General features: G+C 34.3%; 2 long non-coding RNA genes across 15 annotated transcripts; one reads left to right on the top strand and one right to left on the bottom strand.

Moving 5' to 3' along the window:
* The first annotated feature begins 13736 nt into the window (after positions 1–13736).
* On the top strand, positions 13737–15738 carry LOC145066104 (uncharacterized). 6 transcript variants are annotated; one of them, XR_013688633.1, is made up of 6 exons: positions 13737–13964; positions 14154–14282; positions 14892–14935; positions 15006–15078; positions 15305–15370; positions 15493–15738. It is a non-coding gene; the product is annotated as an uncharacterized LOC145066104 (long non-coding RNA). The 6 variants fall into 6 exon arrangements; XR_013688634.1 differs by having other exon boundaries at positions 14185–14282; XR_013688629.1 differs by having other exon boundaries at positions 13738–13964; positions 14151–14287.
* Positions 15739–15878: 140 nt separating this feature from the next.
* LOC145066105 (uncharacterized) lies at positions 15879–19104 on the bottom strand. Of its 9 annotated transcripts, none has more exons than XR_013688643.1 (6): positions 18564–19104; positions 17472–18481; positions 17215–17301; positions 16969–17131; positions 16393–16458; positions 15879–16298 (listed from the first exon to the last, which is right to left on the bottom strand). It is a non-coding gene; the product is annotated as an uncharacterized LOC145066105 (long non-coding RNA). The 9 variants fall into 9 exon arrangements; XR_013688639.1 differs by having other exon boundaries at positions 15880–16298; positions 17215–18481; positions 18564–18739; positions 18838–19104; XR_013688642.1 differs by having other exon boundaries at positions 15880–16298; positions 17215–18481; positions 18564–18663; positions 18804–19104.
* Positions 19105–25090: the final 5986 nt, after the last annotated feature.

Consider the following 25090-nt stretch of genomic DNA (forward strand, 5'->3'; position numbering starts at 1 on the left):
TTTTCAGAATTCAAGAGCCTGTGTTTCATGAACTCTGCTGGGAATTTTTCTCCACGGTATCTTTCCGAGGAGGAGATGATTGCTGCCACCCCGAGAGCTTTAGTTTTTGTCTTGGGGGCGAATTCCATCAATGTTCTGTCATTGAACTTGCATACCGATTGGGGATTTATGACCAACCATTGGTCGCTACTGCTGTCTTCTGCGCCTTCTTGGAACAATATCATAAGGTGTTCCCCGACAGTGTTACAAGTATTGGTTGGTGGAACACAATCGCCAACAAATTATATATTCCGAAATCGGCTCAAGAAGGGAGCATTAGGTCACCCACACACCGCCTCATCCACCGCCTTATCTCCACTACAATCAATCAAAGAAAGGACGACGACAAGGTTTCCAACCTTGACGTATTTTATCTTTGGAGTATCATCACGCCCGAAACCTTCTGCAACATTCCATGGTGTTTGGCCTCTTACTTGGCGGAGGGAGCGGTCAAGGATCGTAAAACTTCGAAGATTAACGGTGGAATGTTCGTGACCCGGTTAGCCAACTCCTATGGGTTGATGACCCACGGTGCATGGAACTTGATGACAATGATTCCTGTCCCTCCCTTTAATCCTATTCTTTTTCGTAGGGAAAGAATTATTGAAGATTATGGCGATGGTCATTATGCTATCCCGCGTGACGATCCGGTGGTCGTGCCCGAGGCACCGGGAAGGAGGGTTAGATCGAGATGTGAGCGAGAAGTGGAGGGGAAACCGCCGGTGATTCCGGTGGACAATGATGAAGTGCCAATGGATTGGTATAATGTCAAGATGAGGAGGCTCCAAGATCAAATGGCAAGGGGTATAAATTTCAGCAATGAATCCCACGTGCGGCTTTTTGACCATTTCCATATTCCACACATTGATGGGGGTAACTTTCCCTACATTCCTTCTTGGGACGAGATCATTAATGCAAGGCGGAGTGGAGCTGATGGGAGTAGAGTTGCACATGGCAATGATGAGGAAGAGGATGATGATTAGTTTTTTTTATGTCTTATGGAACAATTTTTATTTGTTTTTTTTATTTTGTTTAGTGTGTTTTGAATTGTTAATTAGGACTTAAATTCATGTGTTTGATGTTTTATTTGCCTTGGTGACTTTTAGATTTTGGATTAGGAATGCTTGCATAAAGGGTTTAGAGTTTGAGAGGAAGAAAAAAAGTGGAAAAGAGTCAAGAAAGGGCGAAGTTTAGAGTTAAGGTGTCGAGTCCGGTCCTAAGGGACATGAGTGAATAATTCTAGAAGTTATGGGAAGTTTTTGAGATTTATCACAAGCTAGAACAAGTGCATAACGTTTATTTTTCCACCCAACACAGACTCACCGAGTGCACTAAGCAAACTCGACGAGTCATAATATATATGTTCACACTTTCGAGACTTTCCGCAACTATACTCAATGAGTCGTTTATATGACTCGACGAGTCACTTATTTTTACACCGTGAAGACTGCTGATTCGATGCTGTTGGACATACCACTTGACCACTTATTCTTTGCAATCAATTCCTGAAGATTTTACAGTATTTTTCCTGCACATTTGGAGCTGCTCACATACGATTTGATGCCCAAGACATGGATAACTTGTTCACATGTCTAAAGTCGATTGAAGTAAGAGCTTAATAGAAGATGATCAGCCTAGCGACTGCTACCCCAGGGGAGTTTGTTCCAATTCCCTTTACATTTCATGTTTTTATTTTTCATGCATAACATGCAATGAGGACATTGCATAAAATAAGTGTGGGGTAGGGGGTTGATGTCATCTTAGTAAATACAGAATCCTAATGTCCTAATTTAGGTTAATTTTTAAATTTTTGCATACCAAAAATGTTACTTAGGATTTAATTTAGAAAATTTTGGTAAAAAGTAATTAGGATTCCATGTTAGAGTTATGTTGATGATTGCATGAAGACTCAAATGTTTAGTTGAGCCTATATACGTTCTAGTGCATTTGTGGCTTCCTTATTCCAGTGAAATCATGGGACAAAAACATGACCTTGCTTAGCCTGAAGGATGCAATATGTTTAGCATCGTGTACCAAAAATGTATCCAGGAAAATTATTATCATTAACCAATAAAGGTTGAAGTTGAGCGCCTCTGCTTAAACATGTAGGGTTTTGAGTGAAAAAAAGTGAGGTACATGTAAAAAAAAGAGAGAATTGCAAGAAAATTTTGAAGAATTTTGGAGCAACTAAAGTGAAGATTAAATGATCAAAATTCCAAGAGTTCAAAAATTGAAGATACCAAAAATCAAATCAAACAAGGTGGTGAATTCAAAGAAATCAAAGATCAAATTATCAAGGAAGTGAAGAATTCAAAAGAGCTCCATAATGGTATCATAAATTGTAATTCTAGATTATGTATGCTTGGGTTGCTCAACCAAAAATACCTTGAGGATAGGAGGTTTTCTGCAGATGGATTCGGAGGGATGCATAAAATGAGCATTGTTCGGGATAAGTGGGCGAATGTTTATGAGGATTGTGAGTATTTGGAGTATGGGGGTTATTAGGAAAATTTTTAGACACAAATGCATGCATTGTGGTCTTGGCATAATGGCTGGGTTGGATTGATGTTGTCCTATGTGATTCTAATGTGCTAAAATTTAGTTTTGCTTGAGGGCAAGCAAAAGTCAAGTGTGGGATATTTTGATATCTGCATATTTAGCCTTATAATAAGTATATGTTTTTATCATTTATTAGCTAATTTATTGTATATCATGGACAAAAGATACTTCAAAGTGTTTGAATTATGTTTTCAATCCAAAAGCGAAGCTCGGAAGTAGGAGAAGCGGTTGGGAGCTCGAGAGTTGAACAAAGAAGAAAAAGGCTAAACATACAAGGGACTCGGCGAGTAGCATCGAAGATTCGAGAGGATAAAGACTCCGTGACTTACCGTGTACAGGAATTAAGGGATGGACTCGGCAAGTCGGTCATGGACTCGGCGAGTTGGTTCGAATCTATAAAAAGGACTGTCTAGATCGACAGAAGGTATTCTGGAACCTTTTTGGAGAAAAGAACTGCGATTAGAGAGTCAGAAGAACCCTAGAGATCGAAGATACAACCTATAATTCAATTTCGAAGGAGATTTGAGGCAAATTCTCATCATTCTACTTAATCTATTGTTTTCAATCATGGTTAGACAATTAGAATTCGTTTTATTGTTGTTAATTACCTCAATCATGAGCTAAAACTCTTAAACTTCTGTTTGGGGATACAATATTGAAACTATGGTTTGATTTATGGTAGGATTAATTCAATATTGGTGATTTTGTTGATTTTAGCTTGTTAAAGAACCTTGTGTGTGAATGATAACTATTTTTCTGTTGATAGGAAGATAATTAAATAGTATGAACATCTTTTAATTGTCAACCTCATATGTTTATGTGACCACTTTATCATATGTCTAGGATTAACGAATGTGAAACTAGAATTAATAGAAAATTAGGTAAATTCATGTGTGAGCTTGTGTGATGACCATCAACAAGAGGTTAACTAAAGGACCAAATTAGTTAGCTATTACAAGTCTAAGTTAACCCGAATAAATAATCTAGTGAATTAAATTAAATTAGACAACTGATCACTGTTTGAGTTAGTTTGTTCTCTAAGGATTAGTGCAGCGAATGTAAAGCTAATCACTTTAATCGGTAGCCAATAGAAGAATTAATCCATTGCACGAGTACCATAATATCAACCATATGATCAATTGAGTTGAACTAAACAGAAGTTCCTTTCGTCATTGAATTTAGTTGAATCTTTTCTTTTCTAGTTTTTAGTTTAAGTGATAGTTAGTAAGTTTCTCGTCTTGTAAAACTAGAGAAAACCCCTTATTATTATTTAATTTAGATAAAATTAGTCTTTAGTTTTAATTTACCGTTCCCTGTGTTCGATACCCTACTTATTTAGCTTTACCACAATTGATAGGTCCACTGCCTTTGTGTGTTCATTTTATAATTAAAAGTAGGTTTAAAACTAGTTGAGTTTACACACATCAATTGGCTTTGTGAAGGGCTTGAAAGGGAAGTTTGTCAACTTGCTATATTTGGGTAGTTGCATGCTTTACTTCCTGTCAATTTGTTTTGAAATATTTAATCACGCTTTTTGCTAATACTTTTCTTATCAATTTGTTTTGAAATATGTAAACGTTACACTCATTTTATGTGGAAGCACAAAAAGGTTTCTATGTTAACTTATGAATTCACACAAAACACTTTCTAAATTATCAAATAGATATTATATTTATAGGTGATAAATTTATTACCTTCCACTCGTAATAAATGAATATAAATATAACATAATTTTCATAAACCAAAAATCATGTATAGCTAAACATAAATAAAACATAAATAAAACACTTAATGAGATCTCATAATTAGATACTTGTGAATCATGACCTAAAGTACTATCTACACAAAACCTTAAATATATATATATATATATATATATATATATATATATATATATATATATATATATATATATATATATATATATTCTTATTGATCATCGATAGTGGCGAGTATATTTTCGTACATAAAATTTTTCTATACTAATTCAAAGATTTTTTTAGAATCATGAACGGTCACATTTACGTTGATGCATTTTCATTGCTATTAAACTTTCATTTGTGGTATTTTTGACACCTATTCGTGTGGATTTCATTTGGAGAGATGCAAGAGCAAACAAACTCTTTATTGTTCTTATTTATTAAAATGTGTGTTTAAAAAAACTAATCATCACATTACTATATTCCGAAAGAAATTATTTGCCGCGCGGCGCTTAGCGCGGGTAAACGGCTAGTATATATATATATATATATATATATATATATATATATATATATATATATATATATATATATATATATATATATATATATATATTTCAATTTATTTTTCTGTTTAGTTCACTCGAATTATTTATTTGCTAAAAGCGTTGCTACATCGATGCTATGGAATTCGTGTTTATGAATTATGATTAACAATTTAGTTTTGTTTGGTTATGTTTGGGATAAATATTCGGTGGGTTTATTTGGTCTATGATGAATTTAACATGGTTAAATTAGTTGACATTAGTTTTGCAGTAGTACACACTACAAGAAAAAGAGACGTTAACACGAAAAAATTGGTCGCTAAAGTTTGGATTTGTCGCCGGTAAAAGTAATAGTGACGACACATCGCCGCTAAAAAGTCATCCGTACTACCTTGTCATTATGATTTAAAATGTCGCCGCTAAAGATATTTGTCACTGCTAATAACCTTGTTGCCGATAATTGTCTATCGCACGTAATAATGTCGCTGATAATATTATTTTTCATTTTTTATATTTTTAAAAATCAACATTTTTCGGATGCAAAAAACCAATAGGTAACGACATTAAACGCATAAAAAAATTACATAACGACATCCAATTAGGTATCCAAGTGTTATAATTTCATACAAATATCAAAATAAACAACAAAAGTGTTATAAATTTATGTCACAACAAGTCTAACATACAAAACACAACTAATTATTCAACGAACCATCATCTCCACTCTCCTCGTTTCCTCCTTGGTCATCACTTTGTAGTTTCCCCAATTGAAAAAACGCATAAAGTTCCAACCATATAAAAAACAACATATGTAAACTTATAAGTTAAACTATCAAACATAAACAAAAATGACCAAAATACATTGATATTTATTGCACTTAAATACAAGAAATACAAAAAATACATTGATATTTCATGTACTTGGGACGTAAACACACTTACCAAATAAACATGCATTTATTGATCATTATATAGATATATGAGACTTTGAAATTAAATAGTATTATTTTATAAGAAATGGTAGCTTATTTTCTACTTATTTTGTGCGAAAGAACCTTAAATACAAGAAATACCAAAGTACATTATTATTTCTTGCACTTGGGACAACAATGCAATTACAAACACAATTACCAAATCAATACACATTTATTGATACCAAAGTACATTACTATTTCTTGCACTTGGGGCAAAAAAATCAAAGTACATTGTTATTTCTTGCACGCAGAACAAAAAACCAGTTACCAAATCTTTTAGCAAAAACTCACCACAAACCAATATTACCAAAACAACATGCATTTATTGATCATTATATGAGACTTCAAACTTAAGTAGTCTTGTTTTACCTGTGATGGATGTGAATGTGGCGCTGGTTGCGATGGTTATGCAATCAGCGGGATAATGTAAAGTCCCTAAAATGCCCGTGTATCAGTCAGATCCGTTTGATGGTGCGGAATCCCAATCAAACGGATGATGTTAGATAAAAATAGAAGAGAAGAAGAAGAAAAATATGATGAATCTTGATTGTATTAATTATATGAATGAAATTCCTTACACAAGATTCACACACAAATAAAAGCTCCTGTCTCTCTGGCCGTAAACTACTTCTGTTCAACAATCATCAATCTTTACTCCTCACCCTAACACCTCTATTTATACATGTTGGATATGGGCCGGAAACATATGGGCCGTAAATGAGTTTACGGCCGTAAGGTGTTTACGGCCGTAAACTAGGCCATAAATTCGTAAACTATTACACAAAAATATAATTGCCCAGAAAAGTAAAGTATAAACCATATTTTTGACTCAACAATCTCCCCCTTGGTTTATAGCTTTCTTTTCTTAATGACCCAACAAGCTCCCCCTAAAAAATAGCTGACTTTCTTCATAATCTTCAATGAGAGCTTGGCTTTAGCTTTAACCTTCGATTTCTTCACAGCATCAGGATGAACATATGAATCTTCAATGAATGACTTCATCTTGAGCACTTGAGGTTTTCTTCAGAATTTAGCATTGAACGCACGTTGGGTGAGGAGGCTTCTTGTACTGATTCTTGAAAGATGGCGCTTTCAGCTTGAGAATCTTCAGAGAGAACATCAGAGAGAACAAATCTTCTGGATCACTTCAGCAGGTACAAAGATAGCAGCAGACTGATTGATGAGGCTTCAATGCAATCCGTCACATAATCTTTAATTTCAGCTTCATCTTGCTTCTGGGGTTGAAAGATTGAATGTTGAAAGAATGATCTTCATTTCTTGCTCCTTCGAATGTGAATTCTTCGATGCTCACGGACGAGGCTTTGGCTCAGAAATCTTCAGCACAAACTCCATGAGTCTTATCTATACCTGAAATCACTATTCAAGACAAAAACAAAACTAAAAGAAAAATTAGCACACAAATTAAAATAGAAACAAAAATATTTTTGGATTTTTTTTATTTTTCTGAACAAGAAACAAAACAGAAATAACACTATTTTTGGATTTTTAATTTTTGATTTTTTTTTTATTTTATTTAATTTAATTTTTTTTAATTTTTAATTCTCCTCTAATATTTAAATTAGAAGAAACTATGGCAAATTTAACAAAAATAAAATGATATCTAACTTTAAGAGAGATTTGGGATCAAAGTTTTTAGACATTCTTATCCACTTGTCGGTACCTTCCATATTCACATCTTTGTCTGGTCGATCGTCGGTATTGTTCTCCACTTAAACACGAAAAATTTGTGACTTATTTAGGACATACTACTTGTTACAAGACAAAGTGAACTTAAGTTCCTAAAAATTATATCTGATCCTAATTCCTTAGATACTATATCTTAAGGACCATTCATCTGACGACGACCAGGGATATTGTTGTCCACCTAAATTGAGCAGCGAGATCTATAGACAATCTGTATGTGTTCAATTTTTAAGTGTACTGGAACGTGTTTCCCGCTTCCTGGTATGCCCCAGCCATCAAGAACTTCCAGAGTACTCCTTACACAGGGTGAGCAGACAATCATTCAGAGAGAGAAGGGATACAGAATTCTATTTCTACCTACTTCAGAGGGGTTGAGAAGAAGAAGGTTGCATATGCTGTATACCAGGTCGGATTAGAAGTCGCGCAAAGGAGACAGCATGTGGCTAACAGATGAGAAGTTTTTCACATATACATTTCACACATATATTTCAAGCGCATATATATTTCCTACAGAGAAATGGAGTTGCATATGTTGTGTACCAGGTCGGATTATAAGTCACGCAAAGGAGACAACATATGACTAACAGACAGAAAGAAAGAAAACGATTTTCTACAGACCTAATTTATCGAAATTTACCAGTCGCCCCATCCAACCGGAATTAAGGACAGAATCCGCACATCGAGGAAAAGTTAAGCCACGGTTCCAAGTACGGGTTCATTTAATGTGACGAGTAGATTCCTATATATATCTCCCTGCTCAACCTATCCGAGCGTCGTATTGTCAGGCTGAACGTATCTAACTAGGTCAAGATTTGTCAAGTCTATAAATTTCCTAAGTTCAAATCTCCCTAGTCAAGTCCATTTAAAAATTTTCGTGCCTACCGACGCATCAAGTCAGAGCATAGACCCTTCAACTTCGGGTACGTTACGCAGACTCAGGTTGCCTGTTATCACTTGATAATATCACTTCCCAGAACATCTCCCTCAAGCACATTTCATAACCAACATATTTTTTGATTTTTTTATTTTCTAATTTTTTTTTGATTTATTTTATATTATTTTTTTTAAATTAAAATTTTCTAATTTTTGTTTTGTTTTTATTTCTCCCCCTAAATTTGTGCATAGGAGAGAAACGAAAATAATGCGCAAATTTAAACTAACCTAAAACAAAAATTAGTCTTTAAAGTGAATCAGGTTAAGAAAAAACTTAGGAGTATAGAGAAGAAAACGCAAACCGTAAGTCACCGATTGAATCTGCATCCAGAAGGTCTGAGAACAGCAAGCATAATCTCAGAACAGATCCGAAAATTCTTCATATCTTTAAGAATTAACCCCGTGTGATCCCTTCTTTCCTTCCTTCTTTCCTTTCCCGCAATGGACACATGCTCTCAAACAATATTCTAAGTGTTGTACAATTGAGAGATGTCCCCAATCATATGCCAGGAGCAGCCACTACCAACAAACCGAAGTCTGAGGATATGCCTCCATAGCTGCTCCGACACAGTGCGGGATTAGTTGATCTTTGGAACCCAGTCCATTTTGAAACCGGGTCGACCTTTGTCATCCTTGCACGGTACTCTCTCCCATGACATATCCTGTTTATCACAAACAGAAGATGTAGAAACGTTAGAAGCATTAGGAATTTTGGGAGAGTGAGCCTTCGGAATCCATTTGTAGTTGGGTTTAACCCATTTCTTTTTCGATCCGATGGGTGGCTCAGCACTTGATTTGAAACTTGAAGCCGTCTGCCTAGATGACTTTGACCTAACCGGTCTTGGCTTCACAGGAGCATCTCTTGAACTAGGCTTCTTGGCCGGCATTCCCTTCTTGCCCTTGGGATTCAAATTCTTTGCCTTGTGGGCTGGATGCTTGGCCTTGGGAGTTGAATTCTTGGCCTTCTTGGCATTCCAGTCGTCAATGTCTGATCGTGATCTCGAGGGGTATCTTTTGGAGTGTCTCCCTCTTGACGTGTTCTGCCAGCCTTGTGCGTAGTAGGGAACATACGCGCGATTTGGACAATTTCGGGCAATGTGACCAGGTGTTCCACAGTGAAAACATGTATTTTTCTTCACTGTGAAGTTGTTTCTTCCTGCCCCTGGTGGCGTATCCTTGCCTTGTCTCTTGTTGTTCCCATATGCACACTTACAACAGGCACTTTGTTGCGCTGGAATTGGTGGCCTGTATTTACCAACGACAGGTTGATTAGAAGCAACAGATTTAGAGTTCAAGGGGTCGTTTGTTTGTTCAGAAGAACTCCCCTTGTTCTCATCCTCTGCTACTTTACCTGCACATGTAACAGAAGCATCAGTATTTTCAACATTAATAACTCCTCCTGACACAAATCCAGCTCGTTTTCCATATTGAAGATGTGCCTCCCTGTCAATTTCGTTCTTTGTCATAGGGATGGATGTGTGGTTATGATTGTAAGGAGGAGGTACACTATCATACCCTAGACCCTTGTGTTGATTCCTTTTAAACTGCATGCTTTGGTCTATCATATTTGCAACTACCTCACTTGAGAAATCATATTTTCTAACATCAAGTTTGGCAGTTTCAAACTTTCCTTTCAAAGATTCAACTTCAGCCACTAGCTCAGCATTTTGTTTGACTACATAATCATAGTTTTCACACTTGTTACTGTAGTCTTCCTGAAGTTTCCTAAAGTCCTTGGTTTTTGCTTCTAACTCAGCCTTCAGGGGTTTCTGTCCTTTCCTGAGTTGATATCCTTTATATCTCAGGTCCTCAACTTCCCCTTTTAATAAATCAATTTGTTCTCGAAGAAATTTAATCGTATCTTCACATGATTGAGAACATAAAACCTCACATGCATGAGAACACGACACTTCATTGACCGGAAGGTTTAAAGAACTCTTTAAAGCGTCAAGCTCTTCAATTACTTCAGCAATACTAAGACGATTGAGATCTTTTGTCTTCTTGATGATGGCCACGTTCATATCCCATGATTTTGGAAGTGAATTCAATAGCCTATTATTTATCTCATATTTGATCGAAAAGATCCCGGCTATATTCATCTCAGTAGTGAGTGTAGTAAATCGCTGCAACTGAGCTTCCAAGGTTTCTCCAGGGATAAAATCGAAAAGGTTGAAATTTTGTCTTAACATATCCTGACAACTCTCTTTCATGTTTTTAAACCCCTTGTAGACTTTAAAATCAATTAATTAAAAAATACAACTAGAAGCTAAAATAAAACTTAAAAGTCAAATTTAAAAAGGCTTTTTTTTTTTTATTTTTAAAAAAAATTAACCTTAAAAGTCAAATTTTAAAAATTAAACTTGAAAAGTCAAACCGAAAGGTTAAATTTGAAATTTTAAAGGTTAAATGAAAAAGTCAAGATTTAAAATCAAAAGTCAAACTTGAAAGTCAAAATCAAAATTTTAAATAAAATATAAAAATAAAAAGTTTTTTTTTTTTTTTAAATTTTTTTTTCTTTTTTTTTATATTATTATTATTATTACTATTAATTTTAATTAATTAATTAATTAATTTTTATTATTTTGGATGAAAAAGGAATTTAAAATAAAAAGGAATTGAGTTTTGGGGTTAAAAGTGTCAAAATTGCAAAACTTGAATGCGAAAAAGACGCATTATTAATTAAATTCCGAAGCTAAGAAACAAAAAGCCTTTTGGTCGAGTTGGAAAGGCGCGTGTTCTCCTCCCAGTAGACCCGTGTTCGAACCTTGCAAGACGCGAAGCTGTTTCTATTTTTATGAAGCTGCTGTAGTTCACTGCCTAGCCGAGCCGATCTCCAAGCCGCAAACCGAGCCCAGTCGTGATCCGAGCCGAGGTCCGAGCCGAGCCGCCACGTCCGAGTCGCAAGCCGCTTCCGAGCCGAGATCTCCGGAAACCCTAGCCGCAAACGGGAATGCGCCGCCGGCCGTAAATAGTTTCCGGCCGTAAACTGGCCGTAAACAGTTTCCGGTTACGTGAAAATTCGACTTTGAAGCTCCAAAACTCGATCAAAAACCCATTTTTATGAAAAACACAAAGAACAAACCCCCCTTATTTTTGCGAGATCTATCCAAAAACGCAAAAATATTTCGAAAATAAGATCAAATAATGCCCCAAACAGAGTTTACGGCCCAAGAACTTGGTGTTTACGGCCGTAAGCTTGGACCGTAAACACAGAATATTCAGATTCCAAACGAATTGTAAAACCTTTTGACTGATACAACTTGGCTCTGATACCAATTGTAAAGTCCCTAAAATGCCCGTGTATCAGTCAGATCCGTTTGATGGTGCGGAATCTCAATCAAACGGATGATGTTAGATAAAAATAGAAGAGAAGAAGAAGAAAAATATGATGAATCTTGATTGTATTAATTATATGAATGAAATTCCTTACACAAGATTCACACACAAATAAAAGCTCCTGTCTCTCTGGCCGTAAACTACTTCTGTTCAACAATCATCAATCTTTACTCCTCACCCTAACACCTCTATTTATACATGTTGGATATGGGCCGGAAACATATGGGCCGTAAATGAGTTTACGGCCGTAAGGTGTTTACGGCCGTAAACTCAGCCGTAAACTAGACCATAAATTCGTAAACTATTACACAAAAATATAATTGCCCAGAAAAGTAAAGTAAACCATATTTTTGACTCAACAGATAACCAATCAGTAGGATATTAGAAGGTTTCCAGTCGTTGCCTCTGTTATGGTCAATCTTTCAATAACTTGCAAGATGATCTTTGGTGGGTATAAATTGTTTATGTTATTTTAGAAAATCAAGTCTTCCTTTTGCCATATTTTCTAGTTTATGAAACTAATTTTGAAATAAAACCCAACAAATATAAGTTTATACGTTATGTTATGTTGTTATACTATTCTATGTAAGTAAATTAGTGTGATCCATGATGATGTCGCACACCTTGACGTTTCTGCCGCCGGCCAGGGGTGTGACAGTTTTATTCTTCCTGATGAGCAACGAATGACACATAAGAATTGGGAGGATCAGGACACATGAAGGAAAAGAAACGAACATGAAGCATACAAAAAATTGTTAATGACCCCCTCTCCTCTAGTCGTGCAATCGTCCCAAACAAACTAAGCTTGTTTCCTTTTATTTTTCTTTGATTGATGACACAACAATAACAATGTATCGATTTAGTTATCAATGGTTATTATTTTGGATTTGAAAAAGTTGTTTGATGTAATATTTCTAAAGGTTGTTGATTCATCGAAGGAAGGATGGATCGAAAATGGGGCATGGCTTTTTGTTTTTGAGTTTGATTATGGTTTATTTCACAAAGGTTTGAAGAAGGGTGAATGATTATTTGGATGCATTGATTTTCGAAGCACGTGAATTGATTTTCGGTTTTTCGATGGATGATTACACTGCTTCTCCTTAAAGATAGTGTAGGATCTGGATTTTCGATTTTAAATGCTGGAATTGGTTTTCGATTAAAGATTGCAAGCATGGACTTTCCGTTTCATTGATGTTTCGAAAAGGATTTTAAGGTGAAACGAAATGATATTAGTTTTCAAAGATGGGGGAGATTTTCAAATTTGTTTGGAGGTAAACGGTGTTTGTGAGGGACCAATCATAAAAGAAAATTGAAACCATAAAGATCATTCGTGTAATTTATAATAATTGGTTAACTGAAAATATAAATTAATCATTAACAAAAAGGGCTTAATATTAAGATAACTTGTAAGTTTAATAATTATTAAAAGAAATATTTTAATGATCGATGACAATAGTTTTTTTGTTTTTTAGCCCTATAAACCATTATAACTGGGAAACATGGTTTTGAAACATGTTTTTTTAGGATGACGCACAATGTTGATTAGATTGTGTATACATTTAATCGCTGATGTTTATTTTTGTATATATTTAGTTATTTATGTTTTTTTTATACATATCTAATTGTTTATATTTTTTATTTTGTACACATATAACCATTAGGTTTGATGGTCATGTTTGTACAAATAAAAACATAAATAACTATATAAAAAAGAACATAAATGATTAAATATATATATAAATAAATTAAGAGGATGTTTGTTTTTTCTCTGCAGGTCTGCGTAACCTCTTATGTCTGCGAGACCACGCGCAAACATAATTGTTTGCAGTCTGTTTGTTTTTCTAAAGTGCGAGACATGAAAACGTTGCGCGAGGTCTTCACCACACACCGATATGGAATAGCCTCTTCTAAAGTCTGCAAGCCTTTGACCCTAAAAAAAAAAAAAAAAAAAAGAAAACGCGTTTTTTTTTTTTTTTTTTCGCCTCCAGTCGTCGTCCAACCTCCCAACCTCCCAGAAAAAACCCTCGATCGATCGACTCCATCTTGCAGCGACCAGCACCGTCGCAACCCCCCTCTCCGATCCGGCGTCCTCCGATTTTGCGACCATCACGGTCGATTGCAGCAGCGAGCGAACAACAAGGTCACAGCGACAACTTCAACTAGCGACCAATCTGGTTTGTCGTCACCTCTTTCTTTGATTGATTCACATCTTTGTTCAATTTCAATTTCAATTCATCTTGATTGATTCACAAAGGGCTCTGAAGGATTCATTGTGTATACACTTTTAGCCCTCATTCCCTACATCGTTTTATCTTTTCTTCTTATTTGCTTCTCACCGCCTCCTAAACACCACGCCACAGCAGCCTCCATCTTCACCATCATCCTTCCCTGCAGCCACCGGCGCTGACCTCCTTCATACCCGAAGCAACCGACACCACCAACTTCTGCGCAGTGGTTTGATTGGGTTCTGAAGATCGTCGCCTCTCTTACTGGTAAGGTACGTATTATAGCAATCTTCGTTATTGTATGCTTGTCGGATTACAGATTGATTTCATGTGTGTTTAGATCTGATTCGTTAGTTGTTTGGTCAAAATTGGTAATACGTAAGAAATCGCAGTTTCAGATATCCCTTACCCTGTCCCCAATATTTTCCTTCCGATTGTTTCTTGACATAACATATCTCTTTACAGTTTACTTTCTTGTTTATAATGACTTATAATTTCTGTTTCCATGGCTGATTTTTTACGAGTAGTTATTTAATTGTTAGGGTTTGCTAGTTTAAGTTCGGTTGGTTGAAAATTGAACTTCAATCGTTAAGAAGAATTTTATTTTAAGTCAGACATTGTTTTGAAAACAGAGGAAATTGCATTCGTGTTTGGAGCTATGATTGTGTTACTAACCCATCAGTGAATTGGATCTAAACTGAAGCATGATCAAGAACAAGATCAAAGATTTTATGCATAAAAATTTGTCTTTCCACATATTATTCACATTACTATCTTGTTCTGATATGATTTCTGATGTAACACATGTTAATTTATGTTAATTTGATCAACAATGCTTGAAGGTCATCCCTAATTTTGAGAACTTTTTTTTTTCAGAATCTGCACTTGATGGATCCTAAATACACTGGAGAGATGTTAAAGTAAGTTTTCTTGAAATGTTTTTAACGCTAATATGACTAAGAGTACATAATATTGTTCTTTAATATGTAGACACTTGGAGAAACAGGATGAACTCCTCATGGATGTTTATAGATCAATGTCACATGAATTACATAAACTTCAGGTAATTCATCTTTTAATAATATTATATATATATATATATATATATATATATATATATATATATATATATATATATATATATATATATAGTTAAAGTATTCTTTTGTTTTTATAATTGACTTCCATTCCATTTTGTATAACACGCAACTAAAGGGTTAAATTGGCATTTTAAAGAAAAGAAACAAGCAAAATATCATAGGAATATTAATTATTTAGTCTTTTTGTAGGTTGAGGAAGAAATGTTAATGCGTGCATTTTATGATCTCATGGCGTCTAAAGGTCTGGCTACAAAGGTGATATTAATTTTGTAATTAAAAACAGTTAATTTTATTAGATATATGAATCATTCTTGAAATTACTTATTAGTCAACGTTTATGGTCAAAGTTAATATTTTTCTTCATTCGAATTTTGCAGAGACAAGATGGTACTTGTGTTTTGGAGGATATTGAGCCACCACAGTCAAATGCATTGGTCAATGTGGATAGTAACGAAAAACACTAAATAAGTCAAACATTGTTTGAGGTTTAAATTTTGGGTAAATATTTGTGTTTGATTAGCATGTGTGTAACGAGTTTTGTTACAAACTAGGGAAGAATCCCCGCTTTGCGGGGTTGGATACACCAAAAGAAATGAACGAAACACAAAAATTTTATTGAGTCACATTACATTAGCCTAATTTCTACTTGCATAATATCTACCAATTGAGAATCATACTGGAAAAAGAAACAAAAACACCCAAAAAATGGGTAAAAGAAACAGGTTGTGTGCTTTGTAAATGTGTAAAAGCAACAAATAAATCAAAACACAAATAAATCACACAAAATATGGAAAAAAACCTTAAAATCATGACATCTACACAAGTTTTTACTTTGATTTACCTGTTAAATTTTTGATTTCGAAATCTAAAAGGCATTATAACCAATTAAAATGAATTACAACCGATTTTACCAAAAGATGGCACACTACTTTCCAATTTCTATATGGCAAGAATAAAATATTTTCCCAAAATCAAAACACACCACGACACATTTGACTATACACATTATACCCCTATAATATATGGGCCAACGGATAGGTTTTTGGAAAAAAAATTAAAGGAAATTTAAAAAAACAGGAAAAAAATGTGTAAAAGCAAAGTACATTGTTGTTTACTTCATTTACCAGCTTTTGTATATAAAAGTTGAATACTAATTCAAGTTGATGACTTTGGCTTCTCCTTTCTGCATTTATAAAGATTATGTTATACACAATAACTAAACAGATTCTACTATCTAACAAAATTAAATATAAAAAAGTTGATTAAATTTAAATCACCTGGAAGCACCATGGAAAGAGCTTGATTCAAAATTTCAGTTCCAGATTCCCATCCAGAAGTCAACTCTTCAAATAAAGAAGCACAACAAATAGAAGCAATAGAATTTTCATCAATACTCCCATGAATCCAAATTCCCTGAATTACCCTTATTTGTTCTTTAAATCCCTGACGTGCCCTTAACAGTTGTAAACTTGATGTTTGAATTTTGAATTGACTAAATTTTACCCGACATCCCAAGCAACAAAGAATGTGTAATGTGCATGATAATGACTCTGAGCTTCTAGAAGTATTGTTGTTTGAAAGTTCAAGTTCAAGTTCAGCATACCAAAGGAATAAAAGTGAGGCGTTTGATTTGGGATCCAGTTTTATATAAAAAAAAAGTTGTATAAAATTAAATGATATTTAATTATTTATCATTTTATCTCAAGTGTTGTAAAGTGAATTTGGCAAGGGGCATATTCGTCCAGCATATAAATCAATTCTTTTTGTGTTATAATCTTCTCATTTACACATGATCAAAATCTTGTTTTCATTTACATGCAATCAAAATCAAAAACTATATATATGCAACATACCTTTTATTCATATGTCGTACTGATGTTTCTGAAACTTTATTGGTATTTCCTCTGCTTCTTTTTTTATTGGTATTCATGTCTGTTGTTCTCTTTACTTGATGAGTCATATTTTGCTTTCTTCTTAGATAAGATGGAGAACCAATTCTTCACATTATTTTCTATCCTGTTTAGAGTGACAAATAACAAATAAAATGTCTTACCTAAAAAGACCCTAAGTTTTTGATCTAAATCGAAAAAGTAGAGTACCTCTACAAACTGCTCCTGCTCTCCAATTCTTGTTCCATATGTATTTTGATTCTCAGCTTTTTAATATCGAAAAAGGGCTTTATAATTCTGCAAGATAGTAGAAAGGTAAGAATCACAAACCTGAATTAAACAATTCCTGAGTATATTGACATAAATACTTGTTTTTCTAAGCTCTTGGGTACCCAACCTGTGTCATTTGCTGCTAGGTAAATAGCACCATGGAAGAATCATAGGAACAGAGAACAAATAAATAGAACCTGAGAAGAGGCACTTGAAGGTATAATAGTCTTCAATTAAGGAATGGTCATTTCGTGAAAATCATCGATGAATTCCAAATTTCTCCACAAGCTGCATCAAAGTAAACCATATAAAAAAAATTAGAGTGATAGGTAATACTCAATAAAGTCTCGACTCTTATAAAATGTAAATATGATTCAATGTCACAGTATCATTGCAAATCCATATGTAGAAAGCAATTAAATTTATGTACAAAAAAAATATAACTATAATAACACCAACTTCTACTTTCCTATTGATTAATAGGGGCTCCACAATAAACCACTATAATTTCTTCGGCCTCATACGTCCATCACACATGTTGATCACAATTATCTCATTCAGGTATATAACATCAAACACCTTGAAGAAGCAGTTTTGTTTCGTAAAGTTCACAATAGTTGTCACTTTTTCCAATTTGATACATCTGGTCTGAAACGACAATAAAATCCTTTAGAAATTAACATGAAACATGTGAAAAGAACACCAAGGTTTGTAGACTCTCCTAAAGATAGAACCTCACGTTAGGGTTACAACTTGAATTGCACAATAAAAAAGAAATTAAAGAAAAAGTGTAAAGGAAAGCTATTTATGTGTAATTTTGATATATAACGGCACCTAAGTTATACTTTTCTTAGTAGTAACTAAAGACACTTTGATCGAAGAAGACAAAAATGGAAAGCAACTGATGATGAAAGTAAGATAAAAGCATCTAATCATCAAATCAACGCATACCATCTATTATTCTGTTTTGGAAATTTACCAAAGTTTAAAAATAAAGATATTATGGAAATCTTAGTGGCCGAATAAAAGCGACTCTCATACCAACAATCAGACGATACAACTCGTCGTTTCTCTCTGTTTCGAACCTGGTTCACCTGGGAAGAAATCCATCTAAACTGACCTTTTAACTTGTACTCCTCGATTAAATCGATCTTCCAGTCGAGCCATTGTGAACAAAATCGGCTTGTTCTTGTCTTTGAAGATACATCTGTAATGAATGATGCTCATGGTCAATTCAAATATTGAAATAAGAAAAATGGAGAATGTATAATATGTAATGAAATACGTACAAGTGTTCTTCTTTTTCGACTGCACAGTAGAGGAGTTCATCGATTTCAGGGTGGAGCGTTGTGACCCTCTTTTCTTTCTCGCTATAAGAGAAGCATATCCCTATATCAACACCAGGGGAAAACGATGTTGAAGTTTGTGCTTACCATGGTTCCTCTTAAAAAGCCCTAATCGATTTCTTTCAAAAGAAAAAGAGGAGAAAGTTTAGAGGAGGGATTAAAGGAAGAAACTGGATTGGCGACCTGAAAGTTTTGTGGATTGAGAGGGTAAGCATACAGTGATTATCGGCGGTGACCACAGGTGGTTGTTCCCTTGGCTGCATCGTCATCGTCTATGGTGAATAACAAAACCGACCATCGTAACGAAGTAGACAAAAAAAATCGAGGCGGTGATAAAAACCTGACGGTAAGCTATTGGACTTAGAGGAGGAGGCGTCGGGATTTGGGAAGCATCTAGAGTGGGTAAGAAGAGGCGGTGGGCGGTGGGTTCTCTGAGTCTATAACACGTGTAAACCACTGACGGAAAAGGGTAGAAGAAACCAAAGGAAAGCCACAAAAACCAAAAAGAAAAGAAAAAAATAGATACATTTTGTTGGTCCAATCACATAGAAGAACTGTTCATGCGGTACTTCTAAATTAGTTTATATATAATATAATGAGGTTGTTGTCTATGGGATGCGAGCCTACTATTAGACTATTAGTACACCAACACACAGTAAATGGAATTTAAAAAATTATAATCATGTTCTTACACTAAATTTAGTATAATTAATATGTATGTTGTCAAATTACACTAAATTTGTTGAATGTTGATGCATTGCTTTTTATACCAAAATTCGAAGGGTTTCATTTATTAATCATCTTGATCAATGAACTTTTTTCCCCACTTTTATCACATTTTGGGTTAATTCATGTGGAAGATTAATGTTCAATATAAAAAGTATTTTTTTTAATGCTAATGTATATAACCATATATCTTGAACCTTTAAAATAAGGCTAATATCAATTTAATTTCTTTTTAGTATTCATTCAAATCGCTTTATTTTAAAAAAAAATAGCTTCACAGTTAATTATTTGTCAAAAATTAAAGAGTAAATATACCAATCTTCGGTTAAATAGTTTTGGATGTGGAAACCATGGCTTCAATTTGCATGAATAAGTTATTTTAAGATATGCATCGAGTGCAATGTCCTTTCTCTGTTTTCACAAGATTCGTATGTTTTCCAACAGAAAGATAAGTACAATGTTCCAAAAAGTCGTGCCTCTTGTGTGTCCTTAAATTGTGAAGACACTCTTCTCTTTCCAAACAATATTTACATTACTATCTCTGTTATGCTCGTTAGAGTACTTATTTAATCAACAATGCTTGAAGATTATCCCTAATTGTTGTTGATGTTTAAGTAAAGATTGGAGGCTAGGATTTCAGGGTATCAATAAAGCTCGCATAATCTAATGGACCTTAAATATGAAGAGATTTTGAAGTAAGTTTTGCTGAAATAATTATTTTTGTTACATGATTAGTAGCACATAATGTTCTTGTTCTAAATGTTGACACTTGGAGAAACATGATGAACTCCTCATGAATGCTAGTCGATCATTGTCACATGAATGGCAAAAACTTAAGGTGTGATTTTTTTTTTCTTTGCATGTATTGTTACGTATAATATCCAACACTTTGCTTGATTAATTAATTATTTTAATCTTTTTTGTAGGCTGAGGAAGACTTGTTAATGCATGCTTTTTCTGATTTCATGAAAGCTCAAGTCCGGACGACAAAGGTAATGTTACTTTCTTTACCTTTACAACTATTTTACTATTAGTTCTATATCTAGTATTTGTATTTTAAATCTCTCCTCTTTTAAACTCGGCCTTTGTTGTGTTCTTTTTACAGAAAAAAGATGGTAGAGATATTGTTCTTGAAAAAAGCAATCGACCACACTCAAAAGAAGTTGTTAATGTAGATTTTGTTAGGTGTCCCAACATTAATCATGAGTGGGTTATTGATTTCGTTTGTACATACCATATATGCCCACATAAAGAATGGTTTACTACCTTCAAACCACTTCATAATGCTGGTTCTGTTCTTGATTTGATAACTCACCATGCAAGATTGGTGGTATTGGCACCATACGGATCAAGATGTTTGATGGCATAATAAGAAGCTTAAGTGATGTTCGTTACATTCCAAAGATGAAGAGAAACGTTATATCTTTAAGTGTCTTTGATGACAAGGGATACAAATTTTCAAGTGGAGACGGAGTCCTGAAAATAACAAAAGACTCTCTTGTTGTGATAAAGGCGGACATGAGAAAAGAAAATGGTCTATACTATGTTCGAGGTACTACAATCACAAGTTGTGCTAACAAAAGGCTATCTTGTTGTAAAAAGGTTGACTTGAGAAAAACAAATGGTCTATACTATGTTTGAGGTACTATGATTAGTAGGTTGTGCTATTCCTGTAATTTCGACAACCATTGCTATTGTGACCCTTGAAATTTCGACAATCACAAGTTGTAGCATCCTAAAATAAGGATAAACAAGTTCATTTAATTAGTAGCTTAGGGCACCATCTGAATTTTTAAAATCTAAAAAATTAAATTGTGAATTTGTAGATGAAAAAGTTCTACAACACTGATTGTGTGTAATTAGTTTATATCAAAGAGAAAAAGTATTTGGGCTTGGAAAACATGATAGCCCATATATTTAATTGGGTTTAGTACAAAACTACAAATAGAAAATTTTATAAAAAAATATAAATTAAAATAAATCCATTTTTTTTGTATTTTTGTTATTAATTTTGTATTTAAATAGTTAAGGAAAAACATCGGGAAAACTTAATACTTTAAGAAGTACAAAAATGAAAAGGAAATTTTGGGCATAATTTCTAAAAGGCTAGTGAAAGGGAAGTCAACATATGATTTGTGGTGGGTTCTTGACTTCTTGGTGCTCAACAGGAAAGGAAAGGAAAAGATAAGAAGCAATACAATACAATGTGTTCGCGTATGGTACACATATATTTGTGGGTAGAAGTTAAAATTCTTAAGTGCATTTTTATATAACATAAATTAAAATAATTGAATAAAATAAATCTGGTGGATTTAAAATTTCAAAGTTATCACTTAAAAGTAATTAAATAAAAAAATAATTAATTAGTTAGATGATAGATTGGGTAAAAATCTTTGATTTTGAAAATTAAGGAATGATATTTGGATAAATTCATTTAATATGAATTTAGAGATCAGTAAAAATTCAATAATTTAAGGTTGCATTAGAATATGAGAAACTAAAAAACATATTTCGAATGTCATATTGGAGTTAATTCGAAATTTAAATGTTGAAGGGCTAATTTCGCTAAATTTGGAAACTAAGAATATTATTTAGGATGCTATTGTTGTCTTTTGTGATAATGTTAACACAAACACACTAGACATGTTGAAATAGATACACATTTTGTAAAGGTGTGTGTTGCTTTTGGTTTAATTTGAGCATATATGATAATATAGCTTGGATGTGGGGAGGGGGTGAGTGTTTAAGTAATATATAGTTTAGCCAATTTTCATACATTACATTAATGAGAGAGAGAGAGAGAGAGAGAGAGAGAGAGAGAGAGAGAGAGAGAGAGAGAGAGAGAGAGAGAGAGAGAGAGAGAGAATTCTCTAAAAGTCTTGATGTTAGAAATTGGGGGTAAAATGATTGCTAAGATTATCTAAAAGTCGTGAAAACACTATCGAATTGAAGTATTTTGATGATACAGATCGAACATTCAATTAGATAAAAGTTAGAGATTTCAGAACAGAAAGTATGTGAAGATATGTTCTTGAGAATATACTAAAAATATGACCAAAAATTGGTTTGAAATAAGGGTCAAGACAAAAGTAAAAAACGGGTTAATTTTATAAAATCATGATTTTTGATGCATTTTTAATAAAGCAACGTAACCCAAATAAAAAATTTCAGCTCGCCCCCAGCTAGGGGCTGCCAATCCTTGGACCTCGCTACCAGGGCCCAGCCTCAAGACCCCTGTTTGTTTAGGGGTTTCGCCCATAAATGACAGTGTACTTTAAATCTTGAAAAAACTCAAACAAGTGTGCACTCTACACTACCCCTTACTTGTTTAATGTTTATTAAGATTGCTTTTGGCTACCAAATCAATCACATTACACTTAAATAATATCAGTGAAACAAATCACCAACAAGAGAGAGAGAGAGAGAGAGAGAGAGAGAGAGATGTTAGAACTGCCCAAACTGTTACAAGACAGTTTGGAAAATGACACAAAAATTGGTTTTAAATAAGGGTCAAGACAAAAGTAAAATACAAATCAATTTTATAAAATCTTGATTTTTGATGCATTTTTAATAAAGCAACAGAACCCAAATAAAAAATTTAAGCTAGTCCCCAGCCAGGGGCTGCCAATCCTTGGACCTCGCTACCAGGGCCCTGCCTCAAGATCCCTGTTTGTTTACGGGTTTCGTCCATAAATGACAGTGTACTTTAAATTTTGAAAAAACTTAAACAAGTGGGCACTCTACACTACCCCTTACTTGTTTAATGTTTATCAAGATTGCTTTTGGCCAACAGATCAATCCCATTACACTTAAATAATATCAGTGAAACAAATCACCAACAAGAGAGAGAGAGAGAGAGAGAGAGAGAGCTTAGGGGTCATTGCATATATTTATGACTTATTTATACTAGTTCAATACACCACAAACCCTTAAGGGGTTTTCAATGTTAGTATGTATTTGTTATGTGTATAGGTCTGTGTTATATTGTCGATCGTGTATAGCCTATTATACAACCCCTGACATTTTGCATTGTATGTATACTTTGTACCTTTATCATTTTGAATCAAAGAAATCAATTACTCAATATGGTATTAGAGCATGCCATAAAATCCACCTAAAATTTCTCTCCTTCCATTTATCTCTTATATCTTTCTCCACCGGCTCCTCCCTTCTCGACGGTTGAGCCCTCAACCTCATTGTTAGCCTCCAATCTTGTTCTTGCAAGCCTCATCCATTGCAGCCAATGCTCCCACTCCCCACAAAATAGGGTTGTAAATTAACCGAATGAGGGCTTGTTCATGTTCGTTCATTTAAGTTATCCGAACAAGCGAACGAACACGAACAGATAAACAAATGGGTTTTCTTGTTTATGTTGTTCATTTAACAAATTACATTGTTCATGTTTGTTTATGTTCGTGACCATGCTAAATAAACATCAAAAATGAACATAAACAAACAAAGATAAACAAACATAACTGAACATATATGAACATAAATGAACATATAATATAGTAATATTGTAATCAAACATAATTGAGCATATACAACATAAAATGAACTTATATGAAGGAACAACATAAACGAACATTCAAGAACATAATTGAATGAACGAGACCATTTTTCATGTTCATTCGTTTAATTAAACGAGTGAGAATTTGTGTTCATGTTCCTTTGTTTATTAAATAAACGAACATAAATGAACTTCCAGCCAAACGGTTCACGAACAATTCATTAACATTCATTTCGTTTATTGCCGTACCCACAAAGCTTCTGACATCATGAACATAAAAACATAAATACCTCTTGGTGTTGACCTTGATTGACTCAATTATGATATGTAACATCCCGACTTCCGGGTATATGATTTATTTCTTGAAAGGCAAAATCTCCTTGGAACTCGTCGAGTTGATGGCCTCAACTCGACGTGTTGAAAGCTTTTAGGCCGCATACCTTTTTGGACCAACTCGATGAGTTGGTAAGGAAGAACTCGATGAGTTGGCGGCTGAATGAGAAACCCTAAATTTTATGGTTTGCACCCTATATAACCTCCTTAAGTCTTTGAGGCCGATCTCTTATCAGCCTCCAAACCTTAATATCGACCTTGTGAGTCCTAATCTTCAATTCCTCTCATATTATGAGTTAGTGTGGCATTTTTGGAGCAAAGAAGGAGAAGATTGTGTGAAGGAAGCAAGGATCTAGCAAGCAAAGCATTTAGCCTCCAACTTGGCACTCGGGGGGACTGTTGTGAGTATTCAAGATCCGATTTTTATCTATATATGTAGCTAGATCTTGATTATTTGCCCTTTTCCCTCCTTATTCTTGTTTGTTGCATGCATGGACTTCATAAAGTTTGAAACTTTATGAATCTCCAGGGAAAGATGGCCTTATAGTGGGTTAGATCTGGCTTTTTGTCAAGCTTTGATGCCATGCATGGATTTTAGGGCATATTTTCCCCCCTTTTGGCCCATTTTGGCTTCAAGACATGCATTGGACATGCATGTCTATAAAACATCAATCTTTGGGACGTTTTTGAGGTTAGAAACTCTTCTGGAAAAGGATGGGTTCTAGATCTCTAGGGTTTTGGGCTTAATGGTTAAGCCTTTGAGTTTTTAAGCCTTGGATAAGAGATTTTGAGCATTTGGGGTAGTCCCAAAGGATAAAGTTGGAAAATTTATCCTTTAAGACACATTTGGAGTTCAGATCTAAGCCTTAGCGTCCCTGGAATCGAAGAATCATCTGAATGT

The sequence above is a fragment of the Lactuca serriola genome, chromosome 8 (genome assembly GCF_051521515.1).
Source record: "Lactuca serriola cultivar US96UC23 chromosome 8, Lser_US96UC23_V15, whole genome shotgun sequence".
Classification (NCBI taxonomy): domain Eukaryota; kingdom Viridiplantae; phylum Streptophyta; class Magnoliopsida; order Asterales; family Asteraceae; genus Lactuca; species Lactuca serriola.